A 17,872-nucleotide genomic window follows, 5' to 3' on the forward strand; every position below is an offset into this window, starting at 1 on the left:
CTTTAATTGTTTAAAGCTCTCTGTTCAGCAAACTCTCTTTTGTGTTTTTTCCTCTGATGTCCAGAGGGTTTGAAACAGTAGCTTTTCCATAATCTTCAACAAAAGTTGCACTAACTCCCTGAAGGGTCGGTGCCTTTAGTGCAGTTTTCTCTTCCAGCTGGCTGTCTGACTCGTTGTTTTCATTCTTTTCCCCAAGATCTTTTCTTTTTGGTTAGCTCTTTTATGGGGAATCTTGCAGGGCTTTCTCTGAAATATTCTTGCCTCTTCCATTCAAGATTAAGCTGTTATCTTGGTGACGGGTACTGACGAACACCGCTTAGACTCACAGATGGTCACGTGGCTTGGCTCACAGATTAGTGCCATTTTCAGGTGATAATGATCCCCATGGCAGTTGCAGAAGCTTTGTCATAAAAAGTTGATTATTTATGGCAACCTGGTTCTGGCAGTTAAAAGAACACCGGATCTAGTTAGTTGTTTTTTCCCCCTCCCCAAGGAACATCTCTGGAATTCACTGATGGCAAAAGAAACACACAAGAACATGGATCAGGTTTTTAATCAGGATAACCTCCCATCTGTAGAGCATTTTATAGATTCCAAAGCACTTCCATGTTCATAATCTCTCAGTGCACTTGTCTCTGGGAACCGAGCAAATGTGTCTGTTCAGGGAAGGTGAGGGGGAGGAGAAGGAGAGTAGATCTGGGACGCTGAGCTGTGGGGTGGGATTTTGAGGATGTGCCTGGGCTGGGCTGTGATAAGATGGAGAACTGGATCTCCTGCTTTCTGGTGCTTTTCTCAGTCTTGCTAATAACAAACGACCTGTGAGAGAATTTCACAAGACTCAGAGGGCACCTCAATCATAAAACATCCTTTGTAGATTCGTTTAAGCTGTCGTCTTGTTTTCTCTTGCGGTATGTTTAGACATCCATCTTATAGGGTAACATTTCACTCGGCATCTACTGCAAGAAGAAACCGTGGAATAATTCTTGCTTCCTCATCAAAGTAGGTGAATTCCTAGCAGAGGTCATTGGAAAGATGTTTGGGGGAGGAGAAGAGGAATATTTCTTCCTTTAGTTTTGGAAGACTTCCAAAGAAGAAGAAAAAAACTTACATCAGGAAGCTGATGGTTTACAATGTTTATGGAAACACCACTACCAAAATGCCTCAGTTCCATCTGCAGTGTTGGACACCTCAATTCAATGACCTCCCCTTTCATTTTTTCATTATAAAAATAACATAACCAAATGACCCATAATTAGGAAACCTCCCTTCTGATACAACCATTTTCATTTTATGTATTTTCCCTGCCAAGCTTTTCCACGTTTGTACATATTGCATAGGTGCCCTAATAAATAGTTTTCATCCTGCTTTTTTGTGTGTGTGGTCCGTGTTGTGCAGCTTGTGGAATTTTAGTTTCCCTATCAGGGATCGAACCCTGGCCCTTGGCAGTGAGAGCATGGAGTCCTAACCACTGGACCACCAGGGAATTCCTCATCCTGATTTTTTTTAACTTAGCATTTTTCATGTTGCTTGACTTCACAAGTTTACTTGTTAATGTTTACACAGTGTCATCCAGTGGATGTTCTATAATTTAATTAAATATCCCCTGTTGTCTGACACTTGGATTCCAGGGAAAATTAGTGCAGAGTTGGAAAACGTGGGCCCCAGAGCTACCCTGACCCGGATTTCTTGCTCTGCCACTTCCCAGCTGTACCATCTTGCTGGGAGAACAATGATACTTTCCTCAAAGGATTGTTTAAAGGAAAATAATGTATCTGAAGCACTTAAACATAGCTCCTGGCACATAGAGTATTCTCCATATTTAGTAGCTAGTCTATTATTATTTCTCATTCATCACTATTAAATGACAATGCACTAACAATGTTTTCTCTTGGATTATTTTCTTTTGGTAAATTCACACACGTAGGACTATTAGGCCAAGATACTTGCATATTTATACTGTTCTTGGTGTATATTGACATCTCTTGATATTCCAGTTGTTTTTTACTGTCATCAACAATTCTATGCCATTTGGCATAGCCAAAAAAAAAGGAGGGGACTTCCGTGGTGGCGCAGTGGTTAAGAAGCCACCTGCCAATGCAGGGAGCATGGATTTGATCCCTGGTCTGGGAAGATCCCACGTGCCGCGGAGCAACTAAGCCTCTGCGCCACAGCTACTGAGCCTGCACTCTAAAGCCCATGAGCCACAACTGCTGAGCCCACGTGCCACTACTACTGAAGCCCGCACCTAGAGCCCGTGCTCTGCAACAAGAGAAGCCACCCCAGTGAGAAGCCCTCGCACAGCAATGAAGAGCAGCCCCTGCTTGCTGCAACTAGAGAAAGCCCACTAGCAGCAACGAAGACCCAACACAGCCAAAAATAAATAAATAAATTAATTAATTTTAAAAAGAAAAAAAAGATTTAGGGACTTCCCTGGTGGTCTAGTGGTTAAGACTCCACACTCCCAATGCAGGGGACATGGGTTCAAATGCTGGTCAGGGAACTAAAATCCCACATTGGAGAACTAAGATCCCACATGCTGCATGGTGAGGCCAAAAAAACAAAAAACAAACAAAAAAACAATTCTAAGTGTGCCATTTTCACTGTACCCTTACCTGCACTGGAAACTATAATTTTATAAGTTGGGCAATTTAGTATGTTAAACATGATACCTTGTGATCTGCCCACTTTGTAAAAGTAGAGAGAATAGTATAATTTGTACCTCCACTCACCCGGCATCCAGCATCCACAATGGTTAACCTCTCCCCTGTGTTTTTAGAAATACTTTAAGCAAACCTCAGTCATTGTGTCACTTCACTCATCAGGATTTCGGTATACAGCTCTACCTGATGAGGACATTTTATTTTTTTACATAACCACCACGCCTTATCACACTTAACAAGACTAACAAGAATTCCTTAATATCAAATATTAAATCCAAACTCAAATTTCTCCAAATTCAAATTTGTCTTTGGGGCTTCATCTTAGGTGATACTAAGGAATTCTTGTTAATTTGTCTCAAACAGGTCCTTGTTTAGTTGGCCTGTTTGAATCAGGATCCCAACATGTTCCACCCATTTCTTATGGTTGATATTCTGTAAAACTTCCCCTCCCTCTCTTTTCCCCCATGCTATTGATTTGTTGAAGAATCCAGGTCATTTGTCTTGTGGACTGTCTTCTATCCTGGATTCTGGGATTGCTTTCTCATGGTCTGGCTTAACTTTTTCCTCTATCCTCCTGTTTCCTGTAAACTGGTGCATAGATCTGGAGGTTTGATAAGTATCTCACTTAATTTTAATGGGGTGTTTTGAGGGGACAACACATCATTACAGTCCTTCCCTGTGTAGAGTCTTGTGCAGTTGACCAGATACCGATGTTTACCGGCCTCTCCTGGCAGTAGGAGAACAAGCAGCACAAAGATTCTATTGACCATTATAGTAGTTGGAAGAAGTTGAATATAAAATAAGTGATTGGGCTTCCCTGGTGGCGCAGTGGTTGAGAGTCCGCCTGCTGATGCTGGGGACACGGGTTCGTGCCCCGGTCCGCGGAGTGGTTGGGCCCGTGAGCCACGGCCGCTGAGCCTGCGCGTCCGGAGCCTGTGCTCCGCAACAGGAGAGGCCACAACAGGGAGAGGCTTGCGTACCAAAAAAAAAAAAAAAAGTGATTATATTAGCTTCAGAATACTCCAGATGTAGTTAGTCGTTGCTCTGGAAGTCATTCTGTCATTGTTCCAGTGCCCTAAGAGCAGTTCCAGAGGTAGGTGTGGACAGGCCCTGCCCTCCAGGAGTTCTAGGTAGGAAGATAATCAGAAAAGTTACATGGCTGTAGACTGGTAAGTAATTTCAAAATTTGGCACCTGGCAGAACATAGTTAATGCATGGTAGTAATAAGAGTTGTTGAACTCAGGAGAAGAAGCCATCTCCTGTGGGCTGGGTTGATCTGGGAAGATTTCTCCAAAGAAAAACTTGATTGAGGAGTTGTATAATAGGTGATATTTGAAAAGGCTGCCAAGGAGGAGGGAGGCGCTATTCTGGACATGAGTTCAAAGATACACAAAACTTTTTAAATGTCCGCCAGTCGATCCACTCATGTTAATGGCCTTTGATATCTATCTTCTGAACCTTTTTCTTTCTTTTGTTCTTTAATTTATTCAACAAATATTTATGTAGCATTAATTATGTGCCAGCCTTTTTTGTGGCGTGGGAACATGGCTCATGAAGCAACCTAATTTCATGAAAGACACATGAGTTGGGAGTCAGAAGACCTGAATTACTCTGAAATCCTGTTTTTAGAATAAAAATACTGAAAGAACTCCTTGAGGTTTTCGTGACCCCTAATATCACCAGATGGAGACTTTGGCAGGTCTGGCCGAGGTTGTAGCACACTGTCATCTTTCCTGGGAAGAAAAGACTCTTCTATTTGAATGGAAAAAAAAAAAAAAAATATATATATATATATATATAAATTTTTTGTTGTTCTTTTTCTTTCTTGTGGAAGCACTTTATCCTTTGAGCTCTAAAGCTAAGCTGGAAACTCATGAAACAATATTTGTCACTACCCTGGGCAAGGATACAAATGAAAACAAGAATTCTTTAGCTCCCAGACAGCTCAGCTCACCTTTGTTCAGATTCCAAGCGTGTGGGATGGAGCCTGGGAAGGTTTACCTGTGGTTATCCTGCTGGAAAATGTGGGCTCATTCGCATGAAAAAGCATTGATCTTGAGATTGAAAATGGCTTATGGGGAGTGGGTGCCTGAGAACCAAAGAAAGACATTGTTAGCATTTTTGACATAGTCATACATCTTCTGCAGCAGCTCAACTGCTATCAATTTGATCCAGGTCTGTTTTCCTTTAATCTCAATCTACCAGCGTCTGTGGAGTGCTTGCTGTGTGCAATAGTGGTCCTTTCAAGAGGAGGGATTTAACTTCCATCCCCATGATGTCCACAGCTCCTTCCACCCCAAAGCACCCCAAATAAGCTTACAGGCTAGGTATGTACACTGGTTGCTGTGCAAACACAGCTTCAAAGTGAACCCCCCCTCTACCTCCCCCATGGTTCCCTTTCTCTTTCCCTATCACTTAATATTCTGTAGAATTTCTGAATTTTCAAGATGAAAGAAAATTGAAGAGTCACCCAGTTCTGCGTTTGCTAACAAATGTATTCCACTCCTTCCCCCAACCAGGATACCAGGACAGAGGGTCAGCTCACGTCTTGGCTCTTTTATCCCTAACCTCCTGGGTATAAAATGTAGGTGGTTAATGGTCCACACAACTTGGATTGAAAAACTCGAATCCAGTATATTCTGTTTGATCAAAACAGAATCCAGGAAAGTTAAACAATTTGTCCATAGCTGCCGGCAGTCGTTGGGTATACAGTGACCGAAACCCAAGGCCACTTGAGCACACACACGTGTCCTACCTATAAAGCCACCTGTCCATGTTGTGAACAAAGACTGCTGACCTGTGAATCTGGGCACACTGAGGAGGGGGTACAGCTGTGTGGTTAAGAACATCAGTGTTCTGGGCAGACTAAATTATGGTGCGGCTATTTAGTAGCTGTGTGACCTTGAGCAAGTTACTTAACCTTTCTGAGCCTCTATGCCCTCATCTATAAAACAGGGGAAGCACCCTCTTCAGCAAGTTGTGAGGATTCAGTAAGGTAATGCATGGCACGTGCTTGTCACAGGCCTGGCAATAGAGCTAATGGCAACCTAACATTTTTTTCTAGCATTTCAGCATTCACATGTCAATACCCCCAATCACAGTGGATCCTTTTTGTTCTATCCCAAGTTAACTCAAACCTGTCCAACCTTACTCCACTTTTGGAAAGAGCACCCAATACAGAATTTTTGCTCTGGGAATGTGGCAAATGTGTACTCTGCTCTTAGAAATGATTCAAACATCTTTGTTTCATCATGGTCTTTTCGATTGGTTGGTTGATTCCTCGGCTTTGAGGAGATTCTTTCTTCCTCCAGACTTACCTCCCAGCTCTCTTTGGGACCATAATAAACCTAGCTACTGTTTATGAAATTACTACTATATGTGAACCCCTTACCTGCCTTCTCTCTAATCTTCACCTCCACCCTTTGAAGTGGGTACTATTATGTTCTAATTGCAGATCAGGGCACTGAGGCTGTGAGAGATTAACTTGCTTGATTGTTTTAGATATTTTTGTGGTTCTCCCTTGTTGGAAGATGCAGGAACACACTTGTGTGACCTACAGTTGTCTGGATGTAAAAAGATTACATCTAAGATGACTGTAGCCCTTAGGATTTATAAGCATCAGGGAGCTGATTGACCATTTAACCCATTATTGACCAGCAGGGGAAACTAGTGAGCAAAGAAGTCACCACACTTGATTAAACTCAGTGTAGGAGTCCAAGGCTAAGATCTGAACCCAGGTCTCCTGACTCTTGTTTGATGTTTTTTTAATCATATCATATAGACTCATATCCTTGACCCTAAGTAGCATCATTGTCTGTATCAAGACACCTGCTAAGTTGCAAATGGTCTGCAGATAATTACTGTTCCAAGTCATTTGTGGAACTGCAGGTTCTGGAAGCAAAGTACTTGCATTTGAACCCAGCTCTGGCACTTACCAGCTCTGTGACTTTGGGCAAGTTATCAATAGTTGAACTCCCTGTACCTCAGTTGGATTGGATTATTGTGAGGATTACCTGAGATACATCATGGAAAGTCAAAGGACGGTGCCTGGCAGAGAGCCAACCACTAGACAACATCAGCTATGGTGGTCATTTGTCGAGCTCCTGTCACTTGCTAGGCATCTTTTGGCACTGGAGATACAAAGCTGAACAAGAGAGTCATTTCTTGCCTGTATGGAGATCACAGTCAAGTGAGAGACACAGATGTTCAAGAATAATGAAGCTTATGATTTGTTGAGTAATTCTAGTTCCATTTGTTATTTATAGGGCACTGTTTAAAAGTTGCTACAATGTATCTTTGTCTTTAGTTCTGATATTTTTATAAATGTGTGACATCAATGAAAATATTTTGCATCAGAAGTTTGGCCAGGGGTGCACAGAGCTCTCAGCCTTGAGAAGCCTCTGGTCCTCAGCATCATGCCAGCGGCTGTCTGTGGGTTGCATCCAGAACAGAGCTGGCCGAGGTCCTGCTACTTAGACGTAAACAGCCTACCCGAAGGGCAGAGAGGAAGTTATGACTGGGGGAAAATCCACAAGGCAGCAAGACTTGGTCACTGAAGGAACAGACAGCTCTCATAGTCATAACAGGCCTGTAGGAAGGGGACACAGTAGGAACCAAATGTTGTCATACAGATAACATAGGCACCATGCAGCCAAGTACCTATTTTTAAGTGACCGTGGTATATTTTAGGCCAGTTCCATCCCATTTGTAGACTAGCTCCGTCTTCCTTTCAGTGTCTTTGCTCAGAGTTGATCTAACCTCTGTTTCAACCTTGTTTCCTTAGCCATTTAATAATTTTTTAAAAACCTATATTCCTCATTGCATTTCCTGACAAATGAGGACATTGAATGAACTTTCTGATGAGCCCTTATAAAATATTACCATACTGGGAACTTCCCTGGTGGTCCAGTGGTTAAGACTCCGTGCTTCCAATGCAGGGGGCACAGGTTCAATCCCTGATAGGGGAGCTAAGATCCCACATGCAATGTGGTATGGTCAAAAAAGAAATTACCATACTGAACTAACCCCAAATGTGGGTGGCCTGCACTGAACATGCTGATTTTAGAAAAGGATGCTGGGACTTCACTGGTGGCACAGTGGTTAAGAATCCGCCTGCCAGTGCATGGGACATGGGTTCGAGCCCTGGTCCGGGAAGATCGCACATGCCACAGAGCAACTAAGCCCATGCACCACAACTACCGAGCCCGCGTGCCACAACTACTAAAGCCCGCATGCCTAAAGCCTGCGCACCACAACAAAGAGTAGCCCCCGCTCGCTGCAACAAGAGAAAGCCTGCGAGCGCAGCAATGAAGACCCAACGCAGCCAAAAAATAAATAAATAAGTAAATTTAGACAAGGATGCTTTCATCAGTAAGTTATATTATCATTTTTATATTCTTCCCTGAAATAAAATGGCATAAATTTGAGACAATACTTCATATACAGCTCAGTCTTTGTTGTTTTATAGGATCACGGAAGATGAACATTTATTTTATTCTTATTTATTTATTTTAAAATTTATTTATTTTTGGCTGCGTTAGGTCTTCGTTGCTGTGCGCGGGCTTTCTCTAGTTGTGGTTAGCGGGGGCTGCTCTTTGTTGCAGCGCACGGGCTTCTCGTTGCAGTGGCTTCTCTTGTTGCAGAGCACAGGCTCTAGGCACGCGGACTTCAGTAGTTGTGGCACACGGGCTCAACAGTTGTGGCTTGCGGGCTCTAGAACGCAGTCTCAGTAGTTGTGGCGCACGAGCTTAGTGGCTCCGCGGCATGTGGGGTCCTCCCAGACCAGGGCTCGAACCCATGTTCCCTGTATTGGCAGGCGGATTCTTAACCACTGCGCCACCAGGAAAGTCCCAAGCATTTATTTTTAAATTGCCTTATTTTACAGTTCAATCAACTGCACCTCAGAGAGTTTAATAGACTTGCCCAAGGTCACACAGCAAATTTAGTGGTAGAACCAGGATTGGATCCCATGTTTTCAAATTTAGGTCAGTTCACTCTTCACTGTGTCACTTCTTTTATACATGTCTAGTAGTTAAATCAGTATTTGAAATCCTAGTTTAAATTAAAGAATTAACCCCTTTGGAGGCAAGGAGGGTGGAAAAGATTCCCAAATTCCATCTTTTCTTCTCTGTTTCATTGAGAAAAGAGGGAGTAAGATGATTTGTATACCAGAAAGGTTAATAACAATATGGATTATGCGCTTACCTTGTGCCTAGATTGCTGACACATGCATTATCTCATTAAACTATTCATATGTTTTATCTCATTAAAGCCTTGAACCTCTCATATCACCATTTTACAGCCAATTAAACTGAGGTCTGGCATGGTTACATAAAGTGTCCAAAGTCATATCATCAGCAAGTGGAAACCTTGGTGTTTGCATTCAGGCCTCTTACTCTAGAGCTTGTATTCTCCTTTGTTCTCCCGGGAACTGAAGGATGGGGTGTTGAATATTCCCTGAAGTTTTACTGTAGAATGAGGGTGGAAGGGACATATCTTATTCTTCAAAAATTAATGTCACAAGGCAATGCATTTGTAATGATCAGTTTACTGGAGCAGTCGGTAGGAATTTTTTTCCTTCACTTTGAAATTTTGCACTTTCCATGTTAAAAGTTTCTCTAGGAAATGAAAATTAATTTGGGGGAAGGAAGCCTCTGTTATTCCTGCTTCCAGCTGGGGCAGATGCTTGGCCTCCTCAGGGCAGGTAGGAGGGGAACGCTGGCCTCTCTCTGCTGAGCTCATAAACTGGAGAAGTGTCTAAATTCAGGAATGATGCCAGGTGGGGTGGGGGCAAGGAAGGGAGGAAAGGGATGTGGTGTTTGGAGTCCATAACTCAGGAAACGTGATGGCACCTAATTTCAGAGTGGCATGAGGCAAGCGTTTAGGAAAAGAATAATGAGCTATTGTTGTGGGCTTTTTTCTTTAATGGGTGGGTTGTTTTTATAAAGTTTTATGAACAGGAAACTGAAGCAAAATGCTGATCCCTTTGGTTTTTGAGCTCTGCCAGCATCGTTTTCATTTTTATTTTTGACTGTTGGTGACAGGCACTTCCTTTAACATTTCTGAGGGTGTAGTGTGATGAGACACCCCAAACTGCCTTTTCTAACAACAGCAGAATCCAGATATGAAGAGTCGTAGTTTCAGATCTTCTCCATAATGCCATGAGACAAAAAAAGATCACCCCTAACCCAGGGAGAAAGATAGCTCTTTCAGAAACCAAGGCAGGCTGTAGAATGTTTTCCCTTTAAAAACATTCTAGAAAATTTGCACAACTTGTGGAAAACCTCTAACATGCATTAAAATGTGTCTTGCTGTGGCAAAGAAAATACAGATCAAATTCCCCTGCTGCTCTGAGTCATAAAAACTCAGCCTTGCCACCTATTGTTTCCCCTGGAAGATGACTTCATCTTAAAGGTGGTCTTATCTGTTGTGCATTTTGGATGCACTGAACCAAGGCTTCAGGCATCTGGCTGCCAACTTCAGAGATTTTAAAAGCTGTTTGGTTCCTGCAGGGCATTTATTCATTGCTTACCTTATAAAAGTTAGGTCTTGCTGCATTTTCCTGGCACCAGAGCAATCCTTGTACCTACCCATTGCATATGGTTTTTCTGAGCCTGCAGGCAGCACTGGGTTATTAAAGTTCAAGGAGGAAGCCACATGATGTTGGCTTTACAATTTTAATTCTCTCTTACCTTCTTCCCTCCCTTCCTCCCACTCCCTGACAGAAGTGTTTTGTTCACCACATACTGTGTGAAACCAGAATGAGCTCTCAAAAGCATCTCTTGTAAGACTCCAGGTGAGGAGGCCCAGTCGGGGAGAACATGACCTTCCCTTGGTGGAGCAGCCAGCAGAGAAGTTTCCTTCCTCTCCCACTGGCTTCCTTGGATAAAAAGTTTTTGAGTCCATAATTTCATAGCAACCTGGCAACAGTAGACCAGCACCATGTTTGATCTTGCAGAAACACCAGGCAAAATCTCCCCTTCTCCTTAAAAGTCAGCCACCCAGGGCCCAGCTCAAGAGAACAAAGTTTCTATATTAATAGCACTAGGTATGAGCATGGAAAATTGAAAAGAAAAAAAAAATTATGGAGTTTAACCTGGAATCAAAAACCTAGAGAAGGCAAAGGAAGACAGTGAGTGCCTCTAGAGGGAAGGAAAAGGGAAGATGAGCTTGTTACAAGGAGTCTTTGAAAACAAACTATCTGACATCTCTTTGCCACCAGAGTTTCAATCTCCCTGGCAAGTCTACCTTGTTCAGAAATGAGTATAAATTGCTGAGTGTGTGTAAAAAGCTGGAGGAAACCGAAAACTCTCAGTAATATCCAACAGGGAGGGGGCCCCATAGCCTTACAGTGCAGGAGCCATCTCTAAAAGTGGTTTCAGTGAGTTTGGGACTCTTCAAGAAGCTTATTAAAGGACTCATGCTCCTTTTCAAGATTTCTTTTAACAGCCCACTGTGGTATTCTGCACTTACTTTCTTGGTCCTATCTCAGAAACTTTAAATAGATGATGTTCCTCATTGCAAAAACTCTCTGAATTTACCTCCTCTATGACATGTTCTTTGATTAGTGCCATTTCAATTTAATTTTTATTACAACAAATATGGATCCTTCTACCATGTGCCAGCATGGTAGAAGGAGCTGGAGCCACTGTGGTGATTGAGATAGTTATGGTCCCTGTGCCTTTGTAGGTGGAGACAACTGAGTCAGTCATTATGAGCCGGATGAGTATTATTAGGGAAAAACAGGTACTCAGCACTGTGTGGGTACAAAGTAAGGGTTCCCCTTGCCTGCGGATTGAGGACAGTCTTGGAGGAGAGGAATTAGCCAGGAAGCCATCTGGTTGATGGTTCTTGTCATGCCAAAGAACTAAATGATCATACAGTAATAAAAGTTGGTGAACTAGAGGCTGGTGCTTTTCTTCAGCCTTCCGTTGCCAAGGCTTTTTTGGTTCAGTCAGAATTGCAGGCATCTGAGACCTGTGTTTGCTTAGCTTGGTTTTGGATGTGAGATGGAAAAATTCAGACACAGCAGAAGCTCCTGTAACTCAGCTCACTTAACCAACACCCTCCACCCCTCTTGTAGTATTATGGGATGCCCACGGCACAAGGAACACTTTCAGCTAATTGGCTGCTCTCTACCACACGCCAGCAGGCTTCCGCTCCCACCAGATGAGTGAGACAGAGGCTTGCCAGGAGTCCCAGAGTCTGCTTGTGCTGGTTGAACTCGTTCTTGTAATTAAGGTCTTCTGCTCAGGCCACCCTCCCCTCCCCACCCCCACCAAAGCCCCAGGTATTTTTCAAGTAAACATCTCAAGCCAACCTCCCTCCTCCCATTCTCTATCTACTACTGGAGCTAATTTTTTAGAAACTTAAATGCAGTCATGCCCCCTGGCTATGAAGATAAGCATGTTTTTAATTGGAACTTTGGATACCAGATTGTAAATCAAAGTCCCAAGAGCCAGAACACATCTCCTTGTGGGTGGCTTAGTTGGTAGTTTACTGGGAATGTGGACTTGCATTATTTTTCATTGTATCCCTGATGCACCCATAGGTTTTTAGCAGGCTGTCCAGCAGTAATAGTTCCTTAGTACTGCCTGAGCAAATAAGCAGTTCTCTGTGCCTATTCTGGATTGTGATGCTGCAACCAATGGGCTAATTATCCCTGGACACCTCTGGCCTGAGGATCAGTGGTTCCAGTGTCTCTGGAAGGGCGGGGCCCAGGTTCATTATTGGGCTTGCTGATAATTCTCACACTTTACTGCTCAAACAATGTACTTTGAGGATGTTTATCAAAAATACAATTTCTGGAGTCTGCTGCTAAAGATTCCAAATCAGCAGACCCAAAGTGGGGCCCAGTGATATGGGTTTGATAAGCTTCTCAGTTGATTTCACTGCAGGTAGTCTCTGGAATTATTGTCCCTAAATTCACACAACTCATGTCTCTGTAAATGTGTAGGTTTTCAAATCCTGGCCAGAAGATATGAATAGTGCTATATTTCATTGTTATGCACATTTCCCCCACATTTTAACTTCTCTGGAATTGGGATGTATCTTACAATTGATCACGTGTTATAACTTAATTGGCAACATTTTTTTCTTTCTTGGTTGTACATAAAAATAATAGCACATATTACAGTCTTTGGCATCTTAGTTTGGATGAAATATGGCACTTTGATTGCTGAGTTTGTAGTTGATGGAAGAGAAAACACTTCCACTATCCAAAGCTAGAATTTACACATTTTAGATTCCAGTTTCTCCATGCAGTGGTTAGTATAAAAACCCTACATGATGCATACATTAGCTGTAGTCTAAAGGGAATAAATAGTTTTGGAGTATAACAAATATATTAAATTTTTGGTCAAAAAATATGAAATACTCTCAAACAAATGCAGACTCCCCATAAAGTTCAAAGTGTACAGAAGGTTCTAAAGGTTGGCTTAAATTCTGTAAGCAAAGCAAGCCTGCTGATAGTAATCAGCTCAAATTGGAGAAAGTCAGGATTCTTATTGCAAAATCTTCAGTGAAGACAGGTTTCTGATTGCACAGGCTATGCTATGTATCAAAAACACAGTAAACTGTACACTTTGGGGTTTTTATTCCATCACTGAGTTTGCATTTCTGCCCCCAAAACAATTAAATATGGTGGTAAAGTTTGTCCTGGGAAAAACCAAGCTTTGAAACATTTCTTCCCCCTCCCCAAGTTCTTCTTAAAGTATTATCTATCATTGCAACTTTCATTTTCACTGGGCTTTTGGAGTACATTTTTATATCTGAAACAATTTAAGATGATTTTCTGTCCCCCTTCCCACTTACTCTCATGTTCTTCTTTATTCTCTTGTCCTTTTATGCTTTATGAAATCTGTTATTCAGTTAAGGGTCAGGAATGGGCATGAAGGAAAGATTTTAGGCATGTCAATATTCTGAGGCTTCCTGGCACTCAAGCATTTTTTTCATTGCTCCACTATATCTATGACATTTGACATCAATCAGTGATCAAGGTCTAAAGCGAAAATATTCTTGAGGTCAAACCCAGCAGATTGTCCTGGCTCTGATGCCATATTTCAGCTCTACCCTTTAATGCATGGTTTCTCAACTGTGGCATTATAAGCATTTTGGACCTGTTAATTCTTTGGTGTGGGGAGTTGTCCTGTGCATTATAGGATGTTTACCATGATCCTGGCCCTCTACCCGTTAGATGCCACTAGCACCGCCCCCCGGTGACCATCAGAAATGTCTAGGGCTTCCCTGGTAGCGCAGTGGTTGAGGGTCCGCCTGCCGATGCGGGGGACACGGGTTCGTGCCCCGGTCCGGGAAGATCCCACATGCCGCGAAGCGGCTGGGCCCGTGAGCCATGGCCGCTGAGCCTGCGTGTCTGGAGCCTGTGCTCTGCAACAGGAGATGCCACAACAGTGAGAGGCCTGCGTACTGCAAAAAAAAAAAAAAAGTCTAGACATTGCCAAATGTCACCTAGGGGACAAACATCGCCCCCAGTTGGTAATCACTGCTATAATGATTGTACCTGTCTGTGGTATATCAGGGCATGACACATATCATTCTTTGTTTTTAAACATAAAATCTTGATTGTTTTTGCATTATAGCTAATAAGTCACAGGATTAGCTCAATACTGGGAGAAAGAGATGCTATCACCTAACTGGTTTTTCAGACTCATTTCAGAAAATGAGATCTATAAGAGAAGGCAAAAATGAAGTCTTCCAGCTTTAGAATATCCAGGTATATATTTTCATAAATCTAACCTGGAACCAGTGGACATCTCCCCAGGCAGAGGGAGAGTTTTAGATGATTTTAGGTATTGTCCGTGCTTTATTTGTGCCATTTTTACCTGTCTGGCAGTAAACCACAGTCCTGATCTCTCAGAATTCACTGCCAGAACTTCTTCAGGCTTTTAACTCCCCTCCGCATCAAGACTGAAGTTGCAGAGAGGACAGGGAGCTTGGTCATTAGCTGGGAATGTCACCTAAATAGAAGGGGAGGGGAGGGGGGTTAGCATACACACGTCCAACATGTACCTACACGACCGTGTCAGATTAGCAGGGGTAGACAAGATAGCTCCAGATGCCAGGGAAGCAGATAGAGGTGCATTGTGTTTGAAGGCTAGGCTTTAGGGCATCAACTACTGTCACTTGCACTCCTTCTGCAAATACATACCTCACAACAGAGGTTACAGGTGAAAGGCCATATTTTAAACTCACCCATATTTCTCAAGCAGGTGCGCCTCACACACCTTTCTGGCAGAGAGATTCAGGAATGGGTGGAGATATTAAGTATATTGCTGTCAGAACAAAGCATTGTCCCGTTGGCTGAGAAGACTGTCACAACCACTTTGAGTTCTGAAATTTTAGCCTCATGCTGGGCCTGTTCCGCTCACAGCCATGGCAGTGGGATTTGATGGTCTCCCAGTCATGCCTGGCTGTCTGTCTAAAAGGAGCTAACAACCCGAGCCAGGCTTGTGGGTGGAAGCCCACCACTCCATCAGCAGCACAAATGAGCCCTGCTCAGCCCAGGCGAGAACACAGGCTCTGCTCTTGGCACCGTTCCTGGAAATGCAGAACAGGCTTCTTTATTCCAGTCTCCAGGCTTCTGGCTAGCGAGAAACACTGCCCGGCTCTGAAGCGTTTTATAGGATCATAACGAGTTGTGCCGAAGGCGAGTTCTGAAAGGCACTTTGTGCCATTGCTTTGAGTGAAGCTGACTGTTAGGGCAGTGTTGTTCTTAAGCCCATAAACACACACACAGGCAGGATGGGGAATGCTGGGCTCCTGGGGCTGCTCAGCTCGGCAGCATTGCAGAGTTGGACTGACTTCTCTCCACTGTGACACCAGCTTCAGGGCTGTACTTGGGAGCCCTCCTGTAGAGCAGCCTGCTTTCTGACCAAGTCTTTGACCATGGACACTCCTGGTTGGAATCCTATGCAGATTGCCCAGATCTGCTAATGTTGGAGTAGTAGTACGTCACACACAAGGGAGGTTCTGAAAGTGGAAATTGCATGCAGTCAAAAATACCCTTGAAAATCCTTTAAATGTCTCAAGGACCACATACATGGCTTGTATATACCCAAAATTGCAGGTTTCAGTTTACAGGCCTATTGTATGAAAAATATATGTCTTTAAACATCACAATCTTATTCACCGTGGTGAGATATTCAAGCTATGAGAGGCTTGGAAGCATCAGACCACCCAAAGGAACTCCAGATTCCCATCTTCCCTTTTGCACTCATTTGGGGCTTGTGCTTTTTATTTTTTTCCCCCCCGCACAATTTAAATTGTTACTGGCCATTAGCAATCTCTCTCTCTCTCTCTCTTTCTCTCTCTCTCTCTTTCTCTCTCTCTCTCTCTCTCTCTCTCTCTTTCTCTCTCTCTCTCTCTCTCTCTCTCTCTCTCTCTCTCTCTCTCTCTCTCTCCTTCTTCCTTTTCCTCTTCCTCTCTCTCTGCCTAGCATACATACTGGGAAAGACATAAGTTTGCTGCACATATATTGTGCCATGTATATTGACTGATTTTTATGGTTCCGTCTTTTGAAGTGGGGCAAAAAAATGTTTAAGAGCAAGTGGATATGGCAGCCTTTTCATCAACCGATATGACTCTTCTTTGCTCTTCGATATTTGTACTTGAGGTTAAAGTTCCCTCTCTTCCAAAGGGTTTATTTATTACTACACTGGACTTACATATGCCAGACTTCTTGCTTGGTCCGGAGAATCCTGCAGTGAATAGCCTAGTCCCAGGGCTGGCATAGTTTACCAGGGTCACTCTCTTCTTCACCAAGTGCTGGATGTACACTTCCCAACTGGAAGTCAAGGCCGAGTGAGCTCCAACAGGGATCAAAGTCCGTCCATGAAGGGACTGTTACTGGCCAGAGCTGCCTAGTTGAGGTGGTGGGCCTGTGGGGGCCAGAGGAGCAGGTGGAGGCAGGGAGTGAGGAGCAATCTCCAGATGCTTCAGCTCAGATCCTCGGCAGCCAGAGGAGCCCTGTGTGAGGCCTTTGGTGGCAAAGTTAATCAGGGGCTGCTTTGGTTGGTTGCCCTTGGAGGTGGGATTCCCCTCACTCCCCACCGCAAGCTTGGCCAGATTTGCAGTGAGCGTCTGTGCGAGCTCTCCATCAGCACAGTTCAGGCTAAAAGGACAAAGTTGTGTTCAGGAATACAGGTAGGAAAAAAATCAGTGGTCCTGAGCCACTCTTTTCCCACTCCAAACCTCTTTTTCAACTACTTCCTTCCCACTGCTTTAGGGTATATATTTGAGGGGAAAAATTCAGGTGCTCTCTTCAGTGTCAGTTGGAACACACTCATTCAGGAGCTTCCTTTACATGTTTGGCAAGAGTGAGGCTGGCAGAACTGGACCAGATTCTCTCTGCTTCTGAAGGCAGTTTGTCCACACTAGCTGGGCAGGAAAGCCAGGGAATTTAGTGCCAGTATGTGGGTTTTCATCCCCGAGGCAGGGATGAAAGGGCTGTATATCATGAGGTTTCCTGCCTGGAAAGTAGGAACTGCTGGATTCTGGCCTCGGCTGGAGCAGAGAACACTGAAACAGAGACTAGATATTACCATTACCACTACCTCCTGCACACCTAAGAAGTCAAAAGGAAAGACATCATCTCCCTAGACCCCCACCTGCTGTGGCCATGACTTTGACAGGAGGGGGAAAAAATTCAACACTGCAGTCTACAAAATAACTTTTGAGATAATGCTCATTTTAATATTTTAAAAATTAATTTCTAATTTCCCAACACATGGATGTATTTTTCATGTAAAATATTTAAGAACATACTAGCTATAATGTGAAGGCTCCTTTGTCCACTACTTTTAATTCCCTTGGAACTGATTGCCTCCTTTCAGCCCTGTAAAAACTTGCTGTGGACCCTTCCAGATGTTTTTCAATGGTATTTGCCTACATTTCTCTATAGAAAATATAGAGAAATTTGTAGATGTGGGGTTTTTTTAAACACAAAAGGGAAAATATATGGTATTCTTTTAAAAAATAAATTTATTTATTTATGGCTGCATTGGGTTTTCGTTGCTGCATGCAGACTTTTCTGTAGTTGGCGGTGAGCAGGGGCTACTCTTCGTTGCGGTACGCAGGCTTCTCATTGCGGTGGCTTCTCTTGTTGCGCAGCATGGGCCCCAGGTGCACAGGCTTCCATAGTTGTGGCACGTGGGCTCAGTAGTTGTGGCTCGAGGGCTCTAGAGTGCAGGCTCAGT

The 17,872-nt window shown here is 43.4% G+C and overlaps 1 protein-coding gene across 11 annotated transcripts in view; it reads left to right on the forward strand.

The window, feature by feature from the left end:
• The window catches only part of ARHGEF3 (Rho guanine nucleotide exchange factor 3), a 316,825-nt gene that overhangs the window by 231,002 nt on the left and 67,951 nt on the right, over positions 1 to 17,872 (forward strand). The window lies entirely within an intron of this gene.

This window comes from Kogia breviceps, chromosome 10, assembly GCF_026419965.1.
Source record: "Kogia breviceps isolate mKogBre1 chromosome 10, mKogBre1 haplotype 1, whole genome shotgun sequence".
In the NCBI taxonomy this organism is placed as follows: Eukaryota; Metazoa; Chordata; class Mammalia; order Artiodactyla; family Physeteridae; genus Kogia; species Kogia breviceps.